Source organism: Hirundo rustica, chromosome 21 (assembly GCF_015227805.2).
Source record: "Hirundo rustica isolate bHirRus1 chromosome 21, bHirRus1.pri.v3, whole genome shotgun sequence".
Taxonomy (NCBI): domain Eukaryota; kingdom Metazoa; phylum Chordata; class Aves; order Passeriformes; family Hirundinidae; genus Hirundo; species Hirundo rustica.
The window spans coordinates 7,488,119-7,509,552 of NC_053470.1; the positions used below are offsets into that span (position 1 = coordinate 7,488,119).

The 21,434-nt window shown below is 45.7% G+C and overlaps 1 protein-coding gene across 1 annotated transcript in view; it reads right to left on the reverse strand.

Moving 5' to 3' along the window:
- PAK3 (p21 (RAC1) activated kinase 3) overlaps positions 1-18,909 on the reverse strand; it is a 101,598-nt gene extending 82,689 nt beyond the window's left edge. The window contains exon 1 of the mRNA XM_040084272.2: positions 18,799-18,909. The gene's annotated coding sequence lies outside the window, so the exon portion shown is untranslated. The remainder of the gene's footprint in view (positions 1-18,798) is intronic.
- Positions 18,910-21,434: the final 2,525 nt, after the last annotated feature.

Genomic DNA, 21,434 nt, shown 5'->3' on the forward strand with positions numbered 1-21,434 from the left:
TTCAGCACAAGAAGCTGGCAACATGAGTTCTTTTTCCTGAAATCAGTAGGCTCAAACAAGAAATAGCCTCTCATGGATCAAAACCACACATGATGGCAACTGTTACTATCCAAATTACACAGAAATGGACAAATACGGTCAAGCAGATCATGAAATGAAACCTGCTTTTAAAAATAATGGGTTTTGCTGGATGCAATCCTTAAGAATTTGTCACAAGGTTTAGCTCCATCACACTTTTTTAAAAAAAAATAAAATTGAGGAAAATCACTCTGCAGAAACAGGAAAATCAAACAAAAAAAAAGAATGGAGAACTCATTTCTTAAATAACAAGAATTCCTCAGGACATGTTCATCTTGCTCACAGCTTAGCATGTCACAGGCAAATCTTGTTGACAAACCATGGACAGAACCTAGATCAACCATTCTTGTTCTCCCTATTTAAAGTAAATTTACTTTCCACATCATAAGTTTACTAAATTTAATAACACTGGTCAGGAAGCTCAGCAGGGAGCCCCCATTCCTGCTAGTGCTTTTGCTGCTACAATTTGGAAATGCCTAGGAGAGTCCCAAAAGAGATGATAAATCTCTTCTCACTGTTAAGCATTATAAGAAAATGATTAACAATCTGGGATGTATGTGCTGTAGATGGTATCACAAAATATAACAAGAGCTTGCAAGAAGGTTGTGACTCCCTGTGGTCGTTGCCTCAGCCCAGCATGAAGAAACAGAAATTCATCAGCATTGATCTCTTGCAAAGTTTGAACATTTAGCTGAGTATCTCTTTTGCACCAAGCAATCCAGTTGCATCTTGAACCCTTCCCACATGTTGCAACAGCGAGCAGAGCCCTCAGCAGCAGGGACTTCAGTTCCTAGAGAAACTCTTCACGCAGCTTTTACACCCTGTAAGGATACAGAGTCTGAACGAGAAGCCTTGTAATTAGCAACCCAGGCAAATGAGATTCACACTGCTTCTCCCTCAGCTCAGCCATGCCTGCAGTGCTCTCTCCAGCTCTGGTTAACCACTGCTTGTCAGCGGGGTCCAGCTCTCAGAGCAGATCCCAGCAGCCTCTTCCCTGGCGGCATCATCAGCCGGATGCTCCGCTTCCCCTGGGTGCTGCTGGAGGAGCCGAGGCAGGAGCACACAGCAAACTGCTTTCCCAGGAGACAGAAACACCAGAGGTGCTCCTCATTAGAGCTTTCTGAAACTCACACCCTTCTCTTGTCTTCCAGCCTTCCTCCCTGAAAGCATCCGGAATACAAAACATATGAAAAGCACGTGGGCAGACAGGAGGAGGGAATAATGAACAATTTTTCAAAGCTCCTTCTCTTTTCTCTTCCTAGGTGCAAAAAATAGGAGTAAGGAGATTGATTTTCTTCCTTTTTATTGTCCCCTCCCTTTTTATTTTTTACCTTTCCAAGCCTCTCTAATTTTGGCAAGGTTACAGAGTGACAAAATTATACAGCTGCTTTCTTCTCAGTTTCACTTTGGAAATTTTACACAGAATGGGTTTCTTTGGTTTGGGGTTTTTTTCCCCCAAAGAGCAGGGAAAGAAAAATGCAAAAGAAAATATGCCTAAAATGATCCTAAGCTTTATTCATGCAATTGTATTAGGAGTTCAAAAATGCTGTGGGTGGTGGAAAGGTGTATTCAAGAAAACCCAAAGTAAGGGGAAAAAAAAAAAAAAGTCAAACACAAAAGAAATGCTTTCTTTCCGAATAGAACTAGAGATTTGATTGCTTTCCACCTCTCTATCAAAGAATAGGCAAGTATTTTATTTCAATTATGCATAATTTTCTACCAAAACCTTTTGGAGGGTAATAAAAAGTAATTTTCATTCTGCTTTTTCAAGGCACAGCCTGGTAAGCCATTGCCATGGCGGTGTTATATGTTAAATGTCTGTCCAGTGCATTTCTGGCTAGAGAGAGCCTCCAGTTTTCCTTTATCTTGTGAAAATCATGGGAATAAAATTGCAAACATCCCTGTTCTTCTCAGGCATGCAGAACTGATCAGTGAGATCACCACACACAATAAAAATATTGATGCATTAAGAGTCTTCCCCCGAGCCCCTGAATTGCAGTTAAATAACCAGTAACTTCTGCACTGGACTGCTGTGCACACAGGTTGTATCAGACTTTGTCACCAAGATTTTCAAACAATCCAGGGAGCCATTATGGAAGCCAAAAAGCAGATTGGACTTTTAGATCAAAAACTCCTGTTCTACACAGGAAAAATTTCATTACAAGCATACTCACTTTCCTAAAGGAGCCCACACATGCCCTGACAGTCCACCTGGAGTCAGGAAATTCCCTTTCACCAGCACTCTGAGCACACGTGCTGCTTGCTTTCATCAAAAGAAAATTCAGCAGGCAGGAAAGGAGGGGGAAAGGTGTTGGTGTGTTTGGGGAATTTGTCAGCAGCAGAATCAGAGTGATTTCTAAAACCCTGACCACTCCAGCAAGAAATGTGTATTCCCCAGGAGGTGGAGGTGCTGTGACGGGCTCTCCATCAGGGAGGAAGCCTCAGGAGGGCAAAGCCACGCCTGCTAAGGACAGCCAGCAACGGGAATTCACCTGGCAGAGTGCACAAAGCACAGCAGCTAAACAGAACTCGCTGTGGAGACAGCCTGGGTTCGTGGCATAACCTGGGCACACACTCAGCCCCAGCAGCGAGGCGCAGGGCAGGGCTGGGTCACGTCCCAGGCACTTCCAAGCAAAACAGCCTCGTGTGGGAAACCTCCCTCCAGCACTCACAGAGGGCAAGGTACGAAATCCAACGCCTTGCCAAGAGAAGAGCCCGACAGGGAGAGCTGGAAATGGAAACCAAAAGCCAGGTTTCCAAGGAGCATTTGTTTGTAGTGTGGCGAGCCCAAGGCAGCCCTCATCCCCTCACTGCTCCTCTGTTCACATCCCCTCTTGCCAGGTCCCTCTTTGCTGGAAGAGGATGGATCGAAGAGTGAAGACACCCCTGCTTTTCCTGCCTCCAGAAAGGCAGCAGAGAACCAAGCAGAAAGAAACGAGCTTCAGTTTGCCCCAGTCCTCACTGCCAGCACCTCCTGCAGCTTCACACTCCACCCCTGGGCTGATCCAAAGTACCCACAGCCTCAGCCAAAGCCCCGGGGCCCTGGGAGCAGCCTGAAGCCTCATCCTCAGGGAGCTTTGAACTGAAGGCCTGATCCAAGTGCCTTTCTACACGGGCAAATCCAGCTCCAAATGAACACCCAAAGTCAGCCCCACACGTTGTGCTGGCGTGTGGGAAATGGATTTGTAGAGAATTTTTAAAGCTGCTGGGGCATCCAGGTGGGACAGGAGCTGTTTGGGCCCAGCAGCTCTTCTGATACCACGAGTGAAAAGTCCACAACCCTGAGGAGTTGGTCTGAGAACCTCCCTTCACCCCAGAGGGGGTTTGCAGGAGGTCAAGTGGCCAGAAAACAGGGACCTGGACAAAGGAAAATGAAAATCAAATGACAATGAAACGTAGAAAGATGGGAAGAAGGGAGACATGGGATGTAAGACTAACATTTTATGGTCTGCACCTCAGTTTGCTGTCCCTAAAACCCTCCAGTATGGCAACAAAGCATTTATGGCCCACTCCAAAGCTACCAAGAGCAGTGGGAACCCTCCCACTGGGTTTGCAGGGCTCAGGTTCACAAGGCAGCTCAGAGATGGGTTTCCCTGAGGGTGTGGGCAGGACTGGTGCCAGATCTCCGATCTTCACCCATTTCCCCACTGGAGGGCTGGGGCACAACTCCCCAGCAGAGGCCTCATTAGAAGGTTCTCCTGGGATTGGCAGATCCTTCCCTGTGGGTGCCCTGGAGCATGGACTATCCTGATAACAAAGACATGTCTTTCTGCTTGAGACATTTCCCAGAAGTGCCTGTGTGCCTCACAGCAGTTACCTTTCAAAGTAATATCTTTTTAATTTGCTCAAGGACACTTTGTGGTGCCATTAAAGCTTCTCTCCAGCAAACATGCTATTATAGAGCTTGGAAACTTAATTAATCAAACAACATGTACAATTTCTTTCAACAGCTGATGCAGCACAGAGGAAGATGATCTGCCACGCTCTTGGTTACTTCAGTGCCGCTTCCAAGAAGCTCTGAAGTCTCTGGGCAGAGAAGCAGCCCGGTCCTGCCCCCTGCTACACCTCTTACCACCATGCAGAACGATTCTGTGCAAAAGGAGAGCCTCTCAAACAGCAGATGCTGCAGCCCACGAGCCTCACAACTGACTGCCCTCCACATCATCTGTGCTTCAGAGCTGCCAAAGCTGTTAGCACTGGTAAAATTTTACTGTGTCTTCAAACCCCATTATGTGGTTTTCCTTGAAAATGCCTCTTGGCAGATAATTCTTAGAGTCCAGTCCCTTGTATGCAATAAGGTCTTTCCATTGTTACTCATGGCACACTGTTCAGTTAGAATTCCCCCTTTCTTTCTCAAGATAAAACAGAGAAGGAAAGAATTGATCAAGTTTTCTAATGAGATTCTTCAGACCTCCTCTATTTCTCTGTGAGTTTTAAAAGCAAGCAATGAAAATATGAAAAATTAGCAAACTGTTGTCTGTCCTACATTTTTCTGAGACTCTAAATGCCAATTCCCATTTTACCCTCATTTGGATTTCTCGTAACATTACTACAAAGGGTTAAAGTAAGGGTTAAACTAAGTCACAGTTTAATCCATTCCCAATTAGATTGCTGAGCAAAAAAAAAACCGGTCAGTCTTGGGGGGGAATCAATGCATTGCTTCCACAGCACAAACAACTCCACTCAGGGGATTGCTAATTTATCATCGTTCATTTAAAAAGGAGCTTTATTGGAAGTGCAATACCTTTTGTTTCCCTGGAAATGCGAAATTGCCTCTCCCACACAGAGGGAGAGAGGAGAGAGAGCAAATCCACCCGAAGTGATCTGACTGCTCTCAGTGTTACTAATAATACTCCAGCACAAGCAGCTCCCTGATTGTATCACCAGGAGGAGTCACTGATAAAGAGCACCAAGAGGCAATATTCCCTGTGGAGATTGGGAGCATCAGGTAAATTCCTTCATTGTGCTCTGAAGTGCCATGGGCTTATCAGCAAGGCTATGAGGACTGTCTTAACTTTCAGGAAAGAGTCTGAAAACTGAATCATCAGAACTGAGCTGAGTAAGTCATGTCACAGAAGCCCAGTTAGTTGCACTACATCAGTCACGCAGGAGGATCTCCTCTCACTGCTGGAGCTGGTGGAGAACACATCTGTGCAGGATCTCTGCTGGGATACACAGCTGGACCCTCACACTACACACAGCCACCAAGGCAGATGTATTTAGCAGCCACCTCCACGCACCTGATGAGATGAACCCAAAGTTTAAAGCCCTTAAGGCTCCATCTCTGCCAGGATCCTCCCTCGAGTTTAAGCAATGCTGTAGTTCAGCAAAACGTACAGCGCTGGTTTGACACAAACCCTGTCTGCCCTGAGCAGCTTCCCTCCACCCCTCTGCCGTGTCCTGAGCCACATGGAAACCCTCTCACGCATGGAGCAGTCCCCAGCTGTCCTCCCCACTCCTCAGAGGGCTGGGAAAGAAAGGAATCTTTCCTGATCTTGTGTCAACAAGCTCTCTGTCACAACCCCGTGTTCCGAGGAGCAGGGGGAGCGCTAATTAAAGGAGCAGATATGCCCTGGTTGTGAATGTGCAGGGGGCTCGGGGACACAGCCTGCATTTCCAACCAGCTGCCTCATTGTGGGGCAAACAGCTGCTTGATTTTTCAGGCTTCATTGCCTGTCCAGCCCAGCACACTGAAAGACACTTCCACTAACTTCTCCCTCAAGCAGGCACATAAGCCACCCCTTTAAATGGGGTCAGTGTTAATTAACCCTCTTTAAGCCCCTTTATGAAGAAAAAAGAATACTTTTCACTTTCTGTGGACGCACAGTTTCATCTGCCAGCTACCATTATGTTGTACAGAACAGCTCTCCCCTTTCACTTGCAGGGAGAGGGGGTTTGTGCACCCTCCACATTCAGGAAGATCCCCAGCAAACAGAAAGGACTCCTACAACAGGAGAACACAGGTGGAAATATCAGCTTATTTCACTGGAAAGCAGGAGTACAGTTGTGGAAGGAAAGGCACTTTTTTCAGGGTACTCTGTTAGTAAGGTTTTGGCCTGGCACTGTTCACAGATGGCCTTTTTGGGTTTGGGGGATATATATTAATTAGAAAAATGAGCAGGTGGAACATACAGCATGCACCCACAGTAAGGGCTCTCTTTACTGCTATTTACACACACACATTTCTATTGTCTTCACTCAACAACCATCTTTTTTTTAACCATCAAAAGACCTGAAAAGCTCAGGGAACATGCTGGACAAAATGTTTCAATTACAGCATCTTTTAAACATAAAAAAGTAACTCAAAGCAAAGAGTGAGCATGTGACATACTAATTTGTTGCCAAAAACTCAACTCAAACATGGATCCACATTTCACAACAGACTTACCTGTAAAAAACCACAGAGAAACAAAATATACAGATTCTCAAAAATTTCTGTTGGGAAATTTCCCCCTTTTTACTTCTGTTTTATGATTTTAGGTTATTTTAAAACTACAGAACACTCAAAGCTTTGAGTGCTTCTATTATCTCTGGTTATTCGCTGGCCTTGAACCTGAACTTTCAAGAAAGCCTACCTTCACTGCAAGAAGACCAAAAAGTGTAATTGCAGGGAAGTGTTATCCTTAGATTAAAGTGCAGCAGAGATGCAGCACTGCCATCCCAGCCTTGAGCTAAACTCCACTGGGAAGAGTACAAGGTTCAATCAGTGACCTTGGGATAAAAGCTGGAATCTCATTAACCCCAGCCACTTGAAATCAAGAGTCAGGATTAAAAACAAATAGACACAAACAGCAGTCTTGGGGCTGGGGACACAGAAAGGTGTCTCCTCTTTGGTTCAAATTTCCACTTACTCTTCCCTGGATGGGGAGCACAGGAAATGGCTTCCTTATGGATGCTGAGAGGTACCCCTGAATCCAAGAGCTGAGACCTTAAAAGACAACCCCAAAGCAGCAACATTTGTAATAAAATAACACTTCAAGATGCAAAATTAAGACTTTGCACAAGTATCCAGACACCTCCTTTTCCAAACGGAGTCAAAAGTCCCAATTTCCTCAGTTTTACTCCAGCATATTCTCCAGAGGAAGATCCTTCTGATTTTGCTATCATGTTAGCTTTCCTCTGCTTCCCCCTCCCTTTCACCTAATTTGTTCTTTAGATGTAAATCCCAGCTCTGCTGGTTTCATAACCAGTTCACAATATTTTTACATTCATGTTCTACATTCTAAAAGGCTGGATGAAGAAACCTCTACTGTTATTTCCAGTTTCTCCCTAAGAGACAACAGTGTTGCTTTGCACAGTGCACATTTAGCACACTACAGGGCAGGTATGGTACAGCTCTGCATGTGCCCTGGATCTGTACTTCTTCTCTCCACCCCCAGCTGTGGATGCCTGACTACTGGACCCCAGGCAGGATTTTAATGGGTGATGTTTTTATAGGTGTGACAGCTGGAGTAAAGTGTTTAACATTTGAGAAAATCGGGTCTCTCGGCTACAAAGCCAACCTGGGCATTCAAAAATCATTACTCAGATCCTAAAAAATAACGAGATTGGCTTAGCAGTAAAGATGGGTTTAGATATTACACGTTTTATTTGCCTTATGGTGTATCTGCCTTTTGCGACCTCTAGCCTTCTTTTTATTTATTTATTTTCTTTCTCAGAAAATGGGATGTACAGCCACTCTGAAAGAAAAATAACTTCAGGAGCAAAGATCATCACAATCCATCCTGCTTAAGACCATTTGAGATGCCTACCTTTATGTAACCTGGTTTGGGAAGAGAGATATGCACACTTAGTGTCTCTGCTGTTATAATTAGTAGCTTCCAAAGCCCACCCACTGGATCCAGCTCTAGGTGATGTCGGAAAAAGGCTTCAAGAACAAGATCCAGCTTCCTAGTGCCAGCTCCTGGTTAACCATGAGGCTCCACAGGACCAGATTCATAGGCAGATGCACCAATGTGCTGAACAGCTTCCATGTGTGCAGCTGGCAGAGCAGCAGCCCCTCTAACAGCCTGGCAATGCTCCTCTGGTCAGTAGGGGCTCTACTCCACAAGGATTTGATCATCCTCAGTCACTGAGAAACTGAAGACTATCTGTAAGCATGTCTTATGTACTCAGATCTCTGCCCAAGTTCAGCATTTCAGCTGAGAAGAGCCATAGGGGACGTCATTGTCAGCTTGCCCTTCATTATTCTGTAGAATACCACATCTCCCCTTTCCTCACCTCTGTTTTACACCAGCATTCCACTAAGACAGCGTCCTATCCACGAACTCAGAAAGTAAGGAAGATGGATTCTGTGATTCCATTACCCAGAGTGATTTCTAGGAAAACCCTCCATACACCAGATGTTCAACTTCGTCCTCGAGATACAAACATTTTTTCCCCTATGCATGTCTCAGGCACTTCCTTCTAGATTTTACAGCAAAAACTATTGAAATACAGATTCACCCAGAAACTTTCTGGAGTGCAAACACACACTGTTACTCTCCTTTCTATAATATACACATAATAAGAGATCCACCTCTGCTGAATTCCACTTGATCTTGGCACAACTTAAACTAATGCTGACACCAAAAAGAAGCCTGCTCCTCATTGTCTTCATTTAAGGGAAAGAGGTCCAGCTTTGTACTTCCAACACTTCCAAAATAAGCAAAGGCTAGCACTGAAGAACTCCACTGGCTCTGCTGCACTCTCAAGCACCTGAGACAGGGATGGGAAAGAACCAGCACTGTGCAACAATCCGTCCCACAGTGTAATTAACGCTCATTTTCCCTGGCCCTGGAGTGCTTGTCTCCTTCAGCCATAACTGAAAGAAACAACAGAAAGCTCTGGAGGCGAGGGAGGGGACAAAAGGAGCTGCTGAAAGTTGTTCTCCCTGTTGGCTGTATTGCTTATTAGGTAACTGGGTATTTTTTTTTTCATCACAGAGGTCATCATAAATAAATTCTGCACACAGATCAAGTTGAAACAAAGCAATCAGAAGAGTTAGGAGAGTCAGTCCCCAAAATTACACTCTCCCTGGATCCCCCAACAGCCTTGAGGGGCCTGTTCCATGCCCATTGTGCCATAAAACACTCTTTCACTGGGATACCGCAAAAAGCCTGACACCAGCTGAGCCTGTCACATTGTTGACTGTGGCCTCACCACCTCCCCACAGCCCAAACACCTCCAGTTCCCCCTGCACCCCCACTGTGGGCATTTTGGGGCTGAATCTGGCACAGCCCCGATGCTCCGAGGGCTGGTGCAGGCTTGGGGACACAGGGCACGGTATGAACCATGCCCCACTCCCCTCCCCTGGAAAATGGAAGGAAGCTGAGATTCTGTTTTCTAGAGAAGGCTGAGCGCCAACTCAGGAACTGCCCTGCGCCCCTGACAGGGATGGAGCAGGAGATGTGCAGGTTCTGAGCGCTGTGTGCTCTGCCTCTCATCACCACGGGCCCAAGCAGCAGGGCAGGAGCTCGTGGCTTGCTGGCTACCAGCTGAGCTGTCCTGACTTGTACCTGGGGAACCTGACAAAGAGCAACGCTAAGTACTCACAAGAATTGTTTTCTAATTAGCCAAGCGCACCAAAGGAAGAACCATACAGCTAATAAACACTAACAGAATCATCATTCGATGAGACTTTATTAGGTACTTACGACTCAGATTGTAGCCGTTCGTCCTGACAATAAGCTTAGGAAAAACTGATGCACGGTGTCCTTTAAATCTCAACTGATTTAATTAGACTAGTTGAGGATATTTGATAACCCAGCCCTTTATCCCCTCTAAAAATAATCACATTGGATGTCCTATTTATTAATTTTTATTTATATCAAGATACTCCTCTGTTTCTCTAGGGGGCTTTTACAAAAGTTAAAATGCAGAGCCAGCCAATAAATCCATCCAATAAATTTCCCTAATGAAATGACCTTCCAAGGAAGTAAAACCCCATCACCCTGAAAAGCCAGAGAAGCCTTTGTTGGATTTGCTGAAGGTACCTCCAGTCTGAAAGATGACATCTCTGCCTGAGAGGTTGGAAAAAGTGGTGGCTATCATGCTGGAGTGAATTATTAAAAGTGACAGTTATCTCTGCATGCTTACAATTGGAAGTTCTGATTTCACAGACTATAACAAATGCACTGCTGCTGTTCTGAATGGCCTGGCATTAATAAAGCAAACCAATTTTGAGTGCTCAAGGCCCGAACCTCGGGGACAGCAGATGGTGCCCAGGACACCCATTCTCACATTCACATGGGGACAGCATGGACTGGGTCACAGATTGCCTTTAAGCAAGCTTTCAGTTGTCCACAGTCTCTGCTTCCTACCAAATGAGACACCATTGTCTGGGAGTTTTAATGTAGGTAATCAGTGCTTCGCGACATATAATGTATTTCACAAACAAGGCAAGCAATAAAGAAATCTATCTCCTTTGTAACTACTTGCATTCCATAAGCAGCTCAAACAAACTTTGCACATGAAACAAAAGGAAATGAACAGTCCTTGTTCACATGTGTTAAAACACTTCGGACAAATTACTTAAGAGTTCCTAAAATTAGACCTTTTTTTAACCTAAAATTGCTTCTAATCTTGTCTACAGTTACAGCTGTAATTTCTTGTAGGCACAAATGGCATATACATTGATTTCCAACTTGATGCTCTCGTTGAGAATCAGAGCAAATCTCAAATAGAAAATTGGAAAATGTGCTTCAAATTCTTTAAAAAGAGTACAAAACCCATATGGTTACCTGGATTCAAAACTAAGACTGGCCTGGTTTCAAAAGAGGCAAAACTTCACCCCATTTCTAATTTTTAAGCCTCAGAGTTAACTAAAAAGCAGCTGAGGACTGGACTCTCCAGAAAGAAGTTCAGAGTGAGACTCAGGATATCACATGCAAACTTTCATGAGATATTTTATCCTTTCCAGACAACTCAGGTAAGTTTCACTTTAAATAAAGTCTCACAGAATCCATGTTTGATATCTTAACATCAATAATGAATAAAGCCTTGGTATTTACATATCAGTCCTCTTGGCTGAGTTAACTCAGATTTCTGAAATAATAAATTAATAATTAACTTCTAATTTCTGAAAATATGACTCTGTAGTCCTAATATGCTGCTTAGACAGGGATCCTCAGCTGAGTTTGTGTACTGGCTGTTTATTAAGCATCAAGAGAATGCTTCAAGTCTACTCATCATATGCATCAATCAAATCTGGGAAACCTTGAGGAAGAACCCCAGTTTTTAAAAAACAGCACAAAAATTGAGAGATTTTCTTACTACCTCAGAAGCTCTCTGCAAGAAAGATACAGAAAGGCAGAGATAATTTCTTTTTTTTTTTTTTTCCTCCATGTGAGAGACAGGAAGAAGAAAAGGAGGGTGTTACTTCCACTGCCAAACCTAAAGGATTTAAGGTGAGTTAAAACAATCCACACACAGATTGTGCGCCCACATCCCCTTCCTCAGCACTGCATTTATTCTAGAAAATTACAATCACGGCTTCACCTGCTTGGATCCCCCTTGAACTCCCCATGATGGGAACTTTTGAAGCAAAAACTGGTATTAAAAATCTGCAGGGTGTCCAATAGAGGGTGAGCCTCATTCCAAGTCCCAAGTGCAGAGCTGCAGTGGTGACAGTGCCATGGATGGAGTGGATCTTGGCAGGCTCAGCAAGCCTTCAGCTCCCCAAGCTGTTCTCCCAACGAGGAGCTAGCAAAGGCAAGTCACTCCACACCACAGGCACACCCCGGATTCCAGACATGGTTGATGGTAAGGCAGCTGAGAATTACACATTTACACACAACACAGACTGGCACAAGGAACAGACGAAAATCTTTTGTTGATGTTGCTGTTCTTGTTTCTCATGGAACACAGTTTTCATTCCCTAAAGCCAATGTACTAATTGCCAACTGAAAATAAGTCATCTCATCATCTTACTTGAATAAATACCAGTAGTTCTGGTGCTTGACTGGAAAATTCAAGAAGCCATATCTGAACAGTTAATGCAAATAATTATTTCTGTATCTTGACAAGCACATTTCCTTCTCTATGAACTACTTGAAAATTATGAATTCTCTAGAAATTTCACGTAACTGAGGAAAACTTTTGAATAAACTGGAAGATATTTTAGGTCACAAGATCACTAGACTCCACTGAATTATAAAAATAGTTTTCTATCTGGAAGATGCAAAGTGCAGGTAAGTTAAGTGAAAAATCCAGTCTCTCACAGCAGGGCAAGAGGAGAATTGGGGACAGAATCCAAATCAGCTGCTAACAGTCCTGTGACCTCGGCACTAAATGGGGATCTTCCTGTACTTACAGCCTCTTTCTCAGAAAAGTTGGTCATGCCAAGGTGTTCTCCAAAGAGTACCAGGGATCTGGAGTCCTGCTGCAGGAGGTTGTGTGCATGAGCAGAGAAGGCTCCTTCAGTAACAGCCTTGCCAGAGCTCAGCAATCTTGCTGCCTTCTTTGGTTTGGGGCTCTTCCTGACTTTTAATTTCATCTGAAGGCTGTGATTCATTGTTACTCAGCAGTAAACTGTTTTCCTTAAAACGGCTAATCAAACTTTGATGAGGCCCTTGAGCAACGGGAAGATTGATTTGATACATTAAAGGCTAGGTGTAGAGCAAAACTGAAGACCAGAGCACAACCTCCTGTTGAGTTCAATAGAATTATGAACTGGTATTTCTGCACATATCTTTTCCCACTGCTCTATCCCGTGTTTTTATGTATTTGTGTAACTACCCCAGCATCCTGAAAGAGAGGAATGGTAACCTCTCCCATGGTTTGCTTAGCTCCACACCCTACACCTTGTGAACTACTTAACGTGGCAGAAAAGCTGCGGCGTCACAGGCTCTGCCCTGCCCATCAGCCCCGTGCTCTACACTGTTCACCCTTAGGTGGGATGAAGGGGATGTCTTTGATGGCAAGGGCTGGGAGGTGGGCAAGGAAGAGAGCTTGTCCTGCAGACATTCAGGAGTGGCCAGCTGTGTGTGAAACAGAAGCTCTCAGCAATGTTTCACTGATGGTGCAGACCTGAATCCCCCACTTGAATACTTATGTCCTTAGCAATGCTCCATTTCTTATTCCCCAAAATCTTCAGCAGTGAAGATGCTGCATCCTCCCTAGGTAGCCTCTTGTTGAATTTACTATCTCTGTGCTGGAAAGCATCCCTAAATTGATAAGGATAACTTCTGGAAAACACATTAATCTGTGTGCTGATCCATGAAGGCAAGAAAATGAGCTACAATGTGGGGAAATGAACTGACCAGCAAGTTCCTATTGTATGGTCTTTATACTGTCACCTGAGCCACACAGGACAAGTCATATCAGGCTAGAACAGCAGAGCAGGTGACCTTCAGAACTACTCTAATATTGCAGTCCTTATGCTACCACAAAAATAAAACACTCACACCAACTGCCAGACAGCAGGTCAGTTTTTCCAGCTGATCCTCTGTCTTATTATGTAAGAGATCATTGTTTGATTATTGCTCTCTGCTAACCTCTGCATAAATCAGCCATTAAAGACTAGAAGAGAAATTGTTACTGAGAATTCAATCAGTGTTTCACTGACTTTTTAATACACCACCATGTGTACGTCAAAGTGCATGAACCTGCTTCAGCCTATTGGAAAAGATTTTATAAATGAACTCTATAGTACCTAACAACAACATAAAAGAAAGGAGCAGTGGTCCAGGACTTGGTAGGGATGGCAGAAGTTAAATACAAATTTCTCAACTTCAGAACTCATAAATGTTGCATTTAGGAGAGGCCATTATCCATTATTTCACCTACAAAGGTGTTTTTATCTCCTACACAGTTTAATTTCCATTTTGCTCTGGCTGACACATGTTCATATAATCACAGAGCCACAGAATATCCTGAGTTGAAAGGAACCCACAAGGATCATCAAGTCCAACTGGCCCTGCCCAGAACAGCCCCAGTAATCCCACCATGTGTCTGAGAACATTGTCCAAATGCTTCTTGAGCTCTGTCAGGCTGGTGCTGTGACCACTTCCCTGAAGAGCCTGTTCCAGTGCCCAGCGCCCTGGTGAAGAACTTCTTCCTAATATCCAGCCTAAACCTCTCCTGACACAGCTTCATGCTCTTTCAGTGCCCTTGTTTATGAGGCCTAGTGACATGTGAGGCCAGTGCAGAAAATCCACACTTTCCCTTTCCCTTTCCCACAGAAATGTGTAACTTCCACAGTGTTTGATGTTCATGGTCACAAGCTGCCTTGCAGATAATGCTGCCACTTGATGGTACCCAAGGTTTACAATTTGGGAAACTGCTGACACTGGTCAGTGACTTTGCTTGGGGCACACTTGGTGTCAGGGAAGGAAATGTCTTACACTGTACAAAATTTGACAGGATGGATCCACCCCAAAATCAAATTAATCCCTTAGGGGAAAAACGTGCCAAAAAATGGGTTTCATTACTAAAACTGCAAGCAGCTCCTGGAAAACCCCACAGGTAGGAAAGGGAGCACATTAATTCAGCACTTCATCCAGTCCAGTAACACAGTCTGCAGTCTGTCACATAATGCTGCACTCAAAGGCAGGATTTAGGAGACAGGTTCATTGCAAGGCTACAGCTGTGACAATCTTAACTTCACATCAGAGTAAACCACATGGAAGATCTTAGCCTTTAGGAAAGCTGCCTGTGAAGAAAAGCAGCTATGAAAAGGCCCTTTTCACATCTCTTCCATCCTCACTCTCTATTTATCAACCTATTTATGTATATACTTTACCTACCAAGAAGGTATAGAAGATGGAACCAGACTCTTCCAAGAGGTGAACAGTGAAAGGTAATAGACACAAACTCAAACATAAGGAATTCTGATTGGATTTTTTTTTTTTTTTTCATGAGGATGGTCAGACACTGAAACTGCATCAGAGAGGTTGTAGGATCTCTGGTTTTGGAGATATCGCTAATTTAACTGAACCAAGCCCTGAGGAACCTGCTAAAAATTGGCCCTGCTTTCAGCAGCAGGTTGGACTATATCAACCCCACAAGTCACATCCATCCTAAATTATTCTGTGATTTTTCCTGGGTAAATTTGGAACCAGACCACATTCAATGAACACTCCATCCACCATGGATTCCATACATACCCTGCTGTGCCCAACAGACCTGTGACTACAGACCCCTGGTTCCATAGTGAAATCCTCTAGAATATGATGTATTTAAAAAAAAAAAAAAAAAAAAAAAAAAAAAAAAAAAAAAAGCCTATAGGATCTCAAAATGTATCTTATTCATCTGATGGGCTAAGGCTTCAATTAGGATAATTTCAAGGCACTCAGTCTTAAGAGAGCACTGTGAGAGACTGAGAGGATCTGAGTATTTACATATACTGAAATAGTTATGATCTCATGATTTAAAGTGATATCTATTGATGCCCAAAGGTATTTTTGGGCCCATACTCTCTTCACTGACTCTTTTTACGTAGTTGTTTGCCAACTACTGACAATCTGTTTAGAAATATCAAGGAACATGAAATCTGGAGGTGTATCAGTGTGTGAGCGTCCACTCCAAAACCTCTGTGAAAATAACCTTCAGGGCTGGCAATCAGCCAGAGAGGCGGTTTGAAGCCAGCTAAGATAAGAATAAATATTCATGGTAGCTAAGGATTTCGCATTTAATACCATTCTGCTAATGCAGATAAAAAATTCAGATTTCCCTGGCTTCTAGAGAGTAAACCCGGTTTTAAAGAGAAATCCACATGACAGCATCCAAATAACATTACAGCTGCTGGCAAGGGGTTTGGGGGACGTGTTACCCTAGTTTTTACAGATCAAGATGAAATCTCAGCAGTTTAAACATTGGCATCAGATAGCCGATGCAGAAGGATTCATGCTCTGTATCACTGCAGCCTGTGGCACAGGGATGGCTCTACCTGTACCATACTGTTCACCACTACGCTGTACTTGTACCTTTCAGAACTGTTCTTCCTTCACAGGTAAAGCACCTCTCACTTATTTTGACATCTTTGCATTGAACAGCAAAATTCAAAGCTAATATTTTACTACTTTTACTCCCTACCCATTTGTGCTAAGGCAAATGTTTTTGTGGTATAAATCCCAAGCTCACAGTAGAGTGTAAGTGACTGAAGTGATGACTCCCTTCGCAAGACTCAGTTTGCAGGGAAGATACACAGCTGAGTTAGAGTTACCCGTGCTATTGCAGCTGTCAAACATGTTACAGCAGCAGATCTACATCACCACCTAACCAGGTAGCACCTTCCTCTCCGGCTGACCAAGAAACCAGAGTTGCATCCTGTCCCCACCACAAATTCAAGTCACATCACAAGCAGAAAAGAATTCAGAATAAATTGTTCAAAGGGAAGCAGAATCAAAGAAAAGTATGTCCCTTCTTCTGCAGATTCACAAGCAAAAGAGTAACTGTTCTACAGCCCACTACTTAAACTCTTCACAACTAACCACACCACGAGACACCTGCACCCCAGCCTGATGCTACGTGAGGCTGTGGCTGCAGGACCACTGAGAAGTCACTCCACTTTCTCACATATAAGTCAGGAGCTTAACTCACATGCTTCAGAACATGAACTTTAAACTGTTTGCAATGCACCTTCAGACTTCATGAAAGGAAATGAGCAAGGTGACAGATGGACCAGTTGTTTTTTATTTTTTTCACGAAACAGCTCTCAGACTGCTTTAGCTCACTGTGTCTCATTCCTTCTGTGCCATACCTTCATTTCAGGATGTCTCTTTAGACTGAACACCCACTTTCTCTTCCCTCTTCCCTCTTGTGACCATAGTTGCTGTAAAAGGTTCAGAAAGAAGGGAAAGCAGCTCCCAAACAATTCCAGCTGTCACACTTCTGGCTGAACAAAAAGGGGCAAGAGGAATGACATTGGAAGGGGAAGTGCAGGCACAGGGCAATGAGAGGACAGGGTTTTTCTTCCCCAATTGTTCACTAGTCTTAAGCAAATCACTTCCCTTATACAGTGCTATATATTAAAGCAATATTAAATTGTGCAGGCTTCTGGCAGGATTTCCAAAGCACAATGCTCAGCTACCAGTGTACAGGTCTGAGGCATCAAAGCGTTCTGGAATTCAAAGTGTTCAGCTCTCTTAGACATCAAACACAAATTTAAAAAGAATGGAGATAAATATAAACAGAATCAGCACATTTATGATCCCTAGTTAAGAAGTCACCTTCAACATCAGAGCTATTGGAATACCAAACCCATTCAGCTTGTCAGCCCCTCTACCTTTTAAAAGTAGCCCAGAGATCACAGCAGTCAATACATTTATTCTCTCATTTAACATATACTTATCCTAACCCGGATCTTTGCATGATCCTGAGAACTCCAATGAGAATGACTTGAAGAGGGTGCAATAGTTTACTAGAGCAGTTACTTTTTAAAAAATAATGGAAAAAAAGTTTTCCAGCTGCCAGTAAGTCATCCCTGCTGGGACTTCTGTCAGTGTTAGACTTTGATAGCAAAGTTTTTACAGGATCTCAGTGCTCACTATCTCTGATGGACAGAGTATGCCCAGAGTCTGCCAAGAGAGAAAACCTGCATGCTGCACTGAAGTGACAGTAACAGGACAGAGGGGAGCTCTGCACCCGACCCAAGGGGAGGATGGCTAATTTAACCTTCTGTCTTGTTTCAATAGAAGTCCACAGTGCTCATCTCCACTTCTAATATTGTATTTACCATTACCAATCTCTTAAACTACTCAGCCAGTTGATGGTGATCCCTTAAACTAGGGCATCAGATCCAAACCGGGAATGGCTGGACAGACAGATGGATAATGTCACTGGCAAAATGAGGAGTTTTAGGCTGCGACTGGCTTCAAAGGCAGCCCATTCCAGTTACTGTCTGCCTGAGAGTCTCGAAGTAACTCATGTAAAGACACTCAAAACCAACCCCCTGAGCCTCCAGATTAAAAGTGACAAGTTAAAAGTTGGGAAATGTTTAATATTGAAAAGCAACGATCTTAAGATATTTGAATGGCAAGTCACTGAAGGTGCATCTGGCATGGGAAAGTGCCTCAATGGCCCAGCGGGCAAGCAGCCTGCCTCGCCCGTGACTCACACGAGGAGCCTGCAGAGCCCTTGGCCTGGCCTCCCTTCCTGCCCCTCGCCAGACTTACTGTGCCTGCCTGCAGCGCCAGCCGGCAGTGCGGCATCCCGGGGATCTCGGCATCCCGGGGATCTCGGCATCCTGGGGACCCCGGCATCCCGGGGACCACGACATCCCAGGGACCCCGGCATCCCGGGGATCTCGGCATCCCGGGGATCTCGGCATCCCGGGGACCACGACATCTCGGTCACTCGGCATCCCGGTACCGCGGCATCCCCGTCCCTCGGCATCCCCCTACTGCGGCATCCCGGTACCCGGACATCCCGGTCCCTCGTTATCCCGGTCCTTCATTAACCCGGTCCCTCGTTATCCCGGTCCCTCGGCATCCAGGCCCAGCCGGCACCACCAGGCATATGCCAGAGCCTTTTCCATGGAGCCAGTTCTCCCTGAAGCCTCAGATAACCAGACCCCCAGCCCGAGGACAGGGCTCGGGGCGGTTAGAAAGCACAGATTTGGGAATTACGGAAGAGCGCCGGGCGCTGACAAAGAGCTCGGAGCTCTCCCCAGCCCCCCGCAAGCTGCAGCCCCCGCCTGGGCTCGGATGCCGGGCTGGGCTCGGATGCCGGGCTGGCTGCCGGGCCGTCCAGGGCACAGCCTGTTGCCGGGCACGCTATGTACAAAGGCAAAGCACAGACCTTCTCCCTGGCCTCTCCGGCTTGTCCTGCCGGCCGCGGTGCCGGCGGGGAGCTGGGGCCGGCCGCGCCGCCTCAGCGGCTCCACATCGATCCGCCCGCCGGCAGCCTCGCTGCTCCGCTCTCCACCCCCTCCTTCCAGGGCGACAAAATCGGGGCTGGGGCGTGTGGGGGACGGGGACCTTTCTATTATTATTATTCTAATATATTCTGGGGGCTTGTGGTTCCTGCAGCCAGGCGGAAGTGAACCCGCTCTCGCCCCCCTCCTCCTTCCGCGATGCTCCGAGGCTGGATGCGGGCGGCCCCAGCAGCCCGGGGTCCGCTCCCGGAGCCCGCAGCTCCCCGGGCGGGCTGCGGAGGCGGTGCCGTCCCCCAGAGGCAGAGGTTACTCGGGAGGCAAAAAGGAGAGAATGATTTTGTCCACCCCGGCGAAGGGACGCGCTGCCCGGTGCCCGCCGGGGCGCTCGGCGGCCCTGGAGCCGGCTGAGGGCAGCGGTGCCCTCGCTGACGCGCGGTCACAGCGCCGGAGGAAAGGCGATGAAATACAGCGAGATATCGAGGTGTCCGCTGGCTCGTAGTGACATCCCGTGGTGCGGGGACACTACTGCCGTGGCCGGCTGGGCCCGCAGGGCCCAGATCGGCATCGGCGGCTCGCTTTAAAGCAGCCTTGTGCCGCCGAGCTGCTGCACAGCTGTTCCCGGGCACCCGGGGGATCTGTGCCTGACAAATGTGTCACATCTTCCACAGAGCTGCAGAGAGCAGCCGGGGCTCCGAGCTGAGCTGTGCCCTGGCCTCGCGCCCAGGCTGAGGGGCAGAGTGAGAGGCACCAAGTGAGCATCCTTCTGACTAAGGGAAATGGTAATTTCTTAATTCAGCGTGTGCCATCATGTTGAATCAGACTTGCAGAACATCTCCCCTAGCCAAGAGGCACAACAGAGATGAGGTGGTGAAACTCTGTCCTTCCCTAAGCCTTAGCTACTCTAGAGAACTCTCCTCTCCATCTTCCCCGTCACACAGCACAACGGGATGTTCTGATGGCCTGGGGCAGAACAAAGACAGTGAAAAAGACCTGAACTCAGGGACCAAAACACCACAGACAGGAGGAAAGCATGAAGGTGGCACTTAGGCAGAGCTGAGCTGAATGGATTCCAGCTTACAGGATACTACTAGTAATGAGGATGTGGTGGCATCAACCTCCAAATGTCTCCACAGCCCTTGGCAAGCTTGGTAAGATCCAGGCCACCATGCTTACAAAGCTCAGATTGCCAGGACCAGAAAGATTAAGGCTAGCCTGGGCAGGCCTGAGCACACAGCAACTGAAACTCCTGCTAATTGTTCTGTGGCATATGGGTGCAGGGTTGTGTGGGTGTAGATGGGTTTTAAAAGGCTCTTGTAAACTGCTCCAGGAGTAACTCACATCGGATGATGCACATGCTCACCAGAAATGACTGGGACACTTAACTCAGATCTCTGTTGTCCCCAGAAGCCAACTGCTCTCAACTCAACGTCATGGAACTCAAACTCTAGAATTCTGTCTTGTGAACAGTGAAGAGGTCAATGAAGCTGATATCTCTTGGGTCCGGTGTCTTGTTCAGGACCTGCCATTGTGGACTCTGCAGATTCACCCCTGTGCTCAGTTTTGTGTTAAACATTTCCTTCACATCCCAACAGCAGCGGAGTTTCTTAGTCAGCTGCTGCATCTGTCTCACAGCCTTGGGGTGTCTGTGTCCTCCACGTTGCCAGTGCATGGCTGAACAACACTGTCAGCAGAAATGCCCTCTTCCAGGTGGGACTGGCCAGAAGATTGCACCTCATCCCAAGGAGTGCACGCCTGGACACACTGGTGCATAAATTGCGTCTTGCAGCTTAATTACTGCAATTCTCGGTGCTTTGAAATAAACCACAGCAGGTGTAAAACACAGCAGATGTCTGCACAGCAAAGGAGAGCACTGTGGTGCTTTGCTCACCCTAGATTCTTACTGAGTGCAGACTTTGGTCTCCTTTCCTGATATTCAAAGCCTTTCATAATCTTCCATAGCCAGCTCCTGCTGGAGCACTGCCACCATTGACCAAGGGGTGAGAAAAGACTGTGGGAGTTTCACATTTCCCAGGCAGTATTTATGCACTGTGGAACTTAGTTTGCCTCATAGAGACAGAAATAACCCAAATCTGAATACAGTCAGAGGCAAATGCAAAACTTCTCTCCTGAGCTTCATTTCTTCACACACAATCATGCAAAGCAGGCTAGTAGCCAGCCCAACCAATACAATCCCTATAGTCCAATCGAGCTCTTCCTTAGTGGCTAGATAGAAAGGTGAAGGAAGGGCTTTTTTTCTGTTTTAAAATACTTGGAGACACACAAGTCCTACAGAGATGGGAACCATCTAAATATATATGAAGTGAGAGAAAATAATCCATCTGTTGTAATCTAGCAGTTAAATAAAACAAATAAAATAATACAAAAAAAATCAACATCTGCATTAAGCCACTAAAGCACTATTTATGTTTTCAGGTTTTTAAAGTTCTTCTCCAAAGTGTATGAATGTAAGAAATCAACCATCCCCTGTCAGATTCCTGAACTGCATGAAAAGGAGCGTGGCTGTGCATGAAGCTGATGCAAACAAATCCATGGTGTTATT